The sequence below is a fragment of the Macrotis lagotis genome, chromosome 1 (genome assembly GCF_037893015.1).
Source record: "Macrotis lagotis isolate mMagLag1 chromosome 1, bilby.v1.9.chrom.fasta, whole genome shotgun sequence".
Taxonomy (NCBI): Eukaryota; Metazoa; Chordata; class Mammalia; order Peramelemorphia; family Peramelidae; genus Macrotis; species Macrotis lagotis.
Window position 1 is genome coordinate 727,284,381 of NC_133658.1, and position 6,795 is coordinate 727,291,175.

The following is a 6,795-nucleotide window of genomic DNA, read 5'->3' on the forward strand; positions in this document are numbered from 1 at the left end:
TAAATAAAGATACCTATTTTAAAGAGACAAATTAGAAATCTGACTTCATTTACAATTCTAAAAGCACTGACCTTGCATGTAAATAGTATCAGTTTTGGAGTCAAGAGGCCTAGGCTCTGCTTTGTTGCATATATAATACCTATGTATTTTGGGCAAGTAATCTCACATAAAGAAATCATACCTTTTTTAGTTTGTAAAAATATATGGGGTGGGGCAGCTAGGTGGTGCAGTGAATAGAGCACTGGACTTGGAGTCAGGAGTACCTGGGTTCAAATCTGACCTCAGACACTTAATAATTACCTAAGCCACTTAACCCCACTGCCTTGAAAAAATTTAAAAAAATGTCTATATCTATATATCTATTTGGAGTGTGAGTTAGATTAGATAAGGAGTCCTTAACCCAGTTTTGTGTCATAGACTCCCTTCTAAGAATGTTGCCTACTTTTCATAATCCTTGGAAATACTAAATTAGTGCAAGTAATTACTATCTAAATTCATAGATCCCTTGAAATCTTCTCTCCAAGGAGGTTCATGAAACTTTGAAGAGATTCCCTGGTTCAAATGATCTTTTAACTTCCTTACGCACTCTGAAATGTTATTATCCTAGCATGTATAATCAGCTTTTTTTTAAGGGTTTTCCAAGGCAATGGGGTTAAGTGGCTTGCCCAAGGCCATACAGCTAGGTAATTATTAAGTGTCTGAGGCCGTATTTGAACTCAGGTCCTCTTGACTTCAGGGCTGGTACTCTATCCACTGCATCACCTAGCCATCCCTATAATCAGCTTTTAAAATAAAAATCTGATATCTTGTTTTTTGCATCAACTATATGTTCCAATAGTTCTACTATTTCCCTTTAGAGGGTTATTATTTCTTATAATAAAGAGGGGAAAAATATAATCTTATATTACATGTTATGTTCATCTCTCACCTTTGCAATGATTTAATTTGTATGATATGATGCAAAAAAATCAACATTTTCATTATAATACACAAACTGATATTGAAAACTGATTAAGAGGAAAATAACCATGACAAAATGCCTAAGAATACATACTTGTTGGATGATTTTTTTGACACATGGAAGTGGAAGTCCCTGATAATTTGACTTGATAATCCACTTGAGCAGGTGATGGCCCAAAACTTCAAATACCATACAGATATCTTGTGAGTTGATTAAGGATATAAAAGAAGAGATATACTGGTACACCAAGAGACAGTAGCACAGAAATGTGGAGGAAAAATAAAAAACATTTTCCTTCTACGCATGTAATAAGTATAATAAATGCCTGATTGGGAGTACATTAACAATTGCAGAAGTGTGGGATATGATGAATGATAAGCAAATATAACTTAAGGGTTCAATTATAACTTTGAAGTTGAAATCATAATCTAATGGGCCTATGTCTTGCCTGTGAACAAACTTCTAAGTTCTATAATTATATTTCAAAGTTCTATAATTATTTTAGCAGCTTGTAAAAGAACCTTTATTTTGCTTAATTTAAAATGCAACAATAGGCAGTTATCCTCTTCAAACTGTACTCTAAAACCAAATTTATCATATGAAAACAGTGTGCAATAGAGAAACAATTTTATTGAAGCTTGGCTTGACAGTATGTTGTACTAATACTGTCTCTCTCTCTCTCTCGCACACACACACACACACACACACACACACACACACACACACACACACCTCTCTATCTCTATGTATATATGTAAAAATTAATTCCCTCGGAATTTCCTGAAAGGATACGAGTTCCATTCACTCCTGAGATTTTGAAGTCATCCAAAAGTTGAACAACCATCTCTCTATTTGGATCATTGGGATCTGTATTGCGAACCTGTATATATGTATATGGAGGAAAGACAGTATTTAGTCAAAAAAAAAAAGATAAGCAATGATTATATTGATTGATCTGTATTTGGTTCCTTTTAAGCATTTAATAAGAGATTGACAGCATATATAACCTCTCTGATAGCAGTAATGCTTCTGAGCAAGGAATCCTCAAAGAAGCAGAACAAAAATCACTTGAACAGTTTGGAATTATGACTGAGGGCTGTAAAACTGCAAGTTCTTTAACCCAGAATACCAGGATGAGGTCTGTATCTCAGAGATTTAACAAAAAAGGCGGGGGGGGGGGGGGGGGGGGGGAGAAGGATCTATATGTATGTTTTTTGTGGTGGCAAACAATTGGAAATTGAGGGGATGCCCATCCATTAGGGAATGGCTTAATAAATTGTCATATGTAATTTTGATGGAATACTATTATATTTTAAGAAATAATGAACAGGATACTTCCATAAAGAATTATATGAACTGATACAAAGTGAAGTGAACCAAAATCACTGTACACCATAACAGCAATAATATATGATGATCAACAGTGAATTACTTAGCTACTCTAAGCAATACAAAGATTCAAGACAATTCTGAAGCATTTATGATTGAAAAAAAATCTTATATTAAACTCCAGAGAAAGAACTGATCAAATATGAATGCAGATCAAATATTTTTTACTTTAAGTTTTTTCAGTCTGTGCTTGCTTTCACAACATGACTAATATGAAAATATATTTTGTATGACTACACAAATATAATCTATATCAAATTGCCTTCTCAATGGGAGTGGGGAAAGGAAAGGAAGAACTTGAAACAAGTTTTAAAAATATGCTAAAAATGGACTTTATATTGTAATTGGAAATTAAATAGTTTCTTAAAAAGGAAATTTTCTTTTCTCCCTTTCCTATGACCTCATTTTTTATAACCTATTTATTCATTTAAAAAAACAAAAAAAATATTGTCATATGTACAACAAAATTTAAGAGGATTTATAATAAATTTCAATCTCAAGAAAGTCTATTATATAATAAATATTTCACATTACGTTCAAAATTGTTCACCTTTCTTTGCTACCTTGTATGTTTTCTTCTGTTCTTTCCTATGCACTGTTTATCCCCCCCCTTACTTCCCTTCCTGCCCCTCCCACAGGACAGCTATATAATTAAGGATGAATTCACTCCCCTCCCATACTTCTATACATATATCTATTCATATATAATTATATGTATAGACACACACACACACATATATAAATACACCTATATGTATAAATACAATGACATACATATTTCAAAGATATATATATTTGGGTTATATCTCTCATCTGAATAACATTTCTGGAAAATAACAACTCCTCCTTACTCCAATACTTACCTTCTTTTCTAAGGACAAGAAAGTTACTAAGACTAAACACCTACCCAATGCAACACTTATTCATAAGAAACTTTCCAGAGATAGTCTAGATAATAGATAGTCTAGTCTTAGACAAATAGCATTTTCATAAACAGAAAACTGGTGAATATATTACCAAGGAGATACTCAATAAATTTAAGTGTATCAATGAATGAGAAAGATAACATGACAATATAAAGGTAAACAAAATTAATACTTGACTAATCTAGTAGTTTTGAGAAGAAATGAACATTTTAAATGATGGACAAAAGTAGTATCAAATTTATTTAGAATTTCAAAAATCTTTACAAATATAAACAATTAGAATACTAATAATTGAAAGTTTGCCTTTAAAAACTAAAAAAGTTACTTTATGAAAAATAAAATTACCCATTTAACTCATGAAATTTATTAGCCTAAGAAGTGAGAAAGGATGAACCCATTTCAAGAAGGGTTTAAGAGATTTTAATGAAAGAGAATTGTATAACAAGGTACACCAAATGAAACTCAGAAATGTTCAGGGGAATGTTGCTAAATCTTTGAAGGTTGCCAAATAAAAGTTTAAACCAGATGTAGCATTGATTTCATCTAATAAACAGCATCTATGTTCTTTATTCTCTTTCTCTTAATCTTATAACTTAATGAAATTCTCTGAAGTTTCATAGTGAATATCTTTTGAGACTGTGTTATTTACCAACATAGTATTTCATAAATTATTTATAGCAACTTTTTTATGAAGGGACAAAGAAATAGAAACTAAGTAGATTCCCATCAACTGGTAAATGGTTGAGTAAATGATAGTATAACAGAATTTTATCATCCTATAATAAATTAAAATGATTTTAAAGAAACCTTGGAAGACTTATATGAACTTATACAGAATGAAATAAGGAGAAAATTTTGTACTCAAACACAACCATTGTAAAAAGGAACCTTTGAAAGACTTAAGAATTTAAATTAGTATAAAATCATAATTCCAGAATATAATATAATGATGCCTACCCTCCTGTCAGAGAAATGATGAAATCAAATACACACATTTTGGACATGGTCAATGTGAGAATTTATTTTATATTGAGAAGGAGAAAAAAAAAAGAAGTGACTGATAACCAGAAAAAAAAGTTTAAGAAAATTTTTATAGTTTATAAAAATCAATCATCAAGTTGAGAGTCAATTGTATATCTAGCACTGTTGAATATAAAAAGTAGGTCAAGGCTCCTGCTCAAAAAAAGGCTTATGGGACTATTGTGGGATATAAGATAAACATGCATGAAACAATTATCAAACAATTCAAGATTGCAAAATAGTGATATATATTTGAGTTTGTTATCTCTTATTTGAATAACATTTTCAGAAAATAACTACTCCTTATTTCGATACTTACCTTCTTCTAAGGACAAGAATGTTCTTTTTTTTTCTTTACAATTACATTAAGAGTTTCCTACCTGCAAAAAATGTTGTAATTGATGGGGAAGGAGAGGTAACATAGCTTAGATAAGACACAAATCTCTGATTTAATAGAACATAGTCTAGTAGGGAAATGATGCATATCTATAAATTACCTTAATACAAAATAAAAGTATGTAACTGCATCAGAGATTCAAAGTGCTATTTGAGTTCCAAAGGGAAAATGGATAGAGACAAAGGAAGGCTTCACATAGACTTCTATAGATGAGGAAAAGGAGGACCTGCTAGATAAAAATAACTGTGAGTAAAGCATAGTGATGCTTTTGTACAGGGAAAGCAATTATTATAATTTAGTTAAATCATACTGGGCGATAGAAGACAATATGAGTATAATATAAGATTGGAGAACTTGAAAAGGTAAAGTAGCTTCAGAGTTTAGGCCCTTGAATGAAAGGCCCAACTTAATTTAGGAGGTATTATATGGAAACATTAAAAGATTTCTGAATGTTGTAAAATGAACAGATGGATATGGAAGATGAATTATTGTAGCAATAGTCAGATTGGAGAAGAACTGTTAGGTAGTTATAAAAATGACCAATCTTGGCTTCAGAAAAATGGTTAGGAAACGTACTACCTTCTTTCATTGTAAGATGGGAGACAATGGGGCAGAGGAATGTAACATTCTGTAATGTAACATACTGTCAAATTCCATATTGCATTGATATGCTTTATCGATTTTTCTCTGTTAAAAGGAAAAGACCCACTGGAGTTGGGAATATTTTTTTCAAAAAACGACTTTGATACAAAACCAAAAGGAATCAATAAAACAATGTAAAGTAAGTAACTGGCAGACCCAGAAGCAAGGATAGGAAGGACAGCTGGGGAAGGAAAGGAAGAAGTTAACAGTGGGGGAAAAAAGGATGAGGAAAGATGGAAAGAGGAGAGAGGAAAAAAGGGGAAGAGGGAGGGAGAAGGAAGGAAAGAAGGATCAAGACTACCATCTCACCTTGACAACATTCTCCAACTCTACTTCTTTTATACTCCAGACTCCGATTAAGAGGCAAACCTACTAATTGGCAAAAATCAACCTGCTCATTCCATCCTCCCTAGCTTCTTCTATTAACATTATCATACCCCTCTAATTTTCTTTTTTCTGCTTTTATCTTTTTTCTTTAATTTATTTACACATTACTAAAATACTCTTGTATCATACCCTCTAATTTTCTTTTTTCTGCTTTTATCTTTTTTCTTTAATTTATTTACACATTACTAAAATACTCTTGTTTAAGAGTAAATATAATGCCCTTCCCTGACAAAAATATAAAACCTCATGAGAAAAAAAGTAAAAGAGAGGGAAAAAAAAGATGTGTTTTCAGTCTGTGTTCTAATACCATCAGCTGTCTCAGGTAGATCACTTTCTTTATCCTAAGTCCATCATAGCAGTTACTTCCATATTTTTCTATGGTTGCTGTTTGCTGATTGTAATTCCCTCCATCCATTCCTCCCCACTACCATCTATTATATTTCCTCTCTCCTTTCACTCTGTCCCTTTCAAAAATGTGCTGTGGGGCAGCCAAGTGATACAGCAGACACAGTACTGGCCCTAAGGTCAAGAGGCCCCAAGCCCACATCCCAGCCCAGGGACCCAGCAACCACCCAGCCCCTTGGTCCTGAACAGACCACCCAATTCTAGCACCTTACAAAAAAAGAAAAAAAAGAAAATGTGTCTGAGGTCTCTCCAAAACCCCTCCAAAAACCTTTCAATGATGTAAAAAAACAATTCCTGGGGCAGTAAGAACCCACAAAACGATGAGATGAAATAATTTTCGTCCAAGATAACTTAGATGGTCAGCAGGAAAGATCTGTCACATCTGAGTAAGAGTGGAGCACAATCTAGCACAGAATAAGCTCCAGCAGAGTAAAACAAGTCTTGAGAGTCACTGAATCAGCAATGGCAGCAGCCACTTCTGGAGCTCTCAGTCCTCAGACAGTAACAGGGGGAACAGAGATTAGAAAGAGAATAGAGGGTTCTCTTTGATGGGCACTGGAAGCAGGGACTATTCCTTTGTCCACACTTGGATATGGGTTACATCTCTGGTGACAATACCAGAGTGTCAAGCATCAGAACACTGGAACTTGCAGCGACAGAAGAAGTGG

General features: G+C 33.2%; 1 long non-coding RNA gene across 1 annotated transcript; it reads right to left on the reverse strand.

Moving 5' to 3' along the window:
• Positions 1-374: 374 nt before the first annotated feature.
• On the reverse strand, positions 375-5,977 carry LOC141523717 (uncharacterized). The gene is made up of 3 exons (XR_012478570.1): positions 5,645-5,977; positions 1,754-1,841; positions 375-1,161 (listed from the first exon to the last, which is right to left on the reverse strand). It is a non-coding gene; the product is annotated as an uncharacterized LOC141523717 (long non-coding RNA).
• Positions 5,978-6,795: the final 818 nt, after the last annotated feature.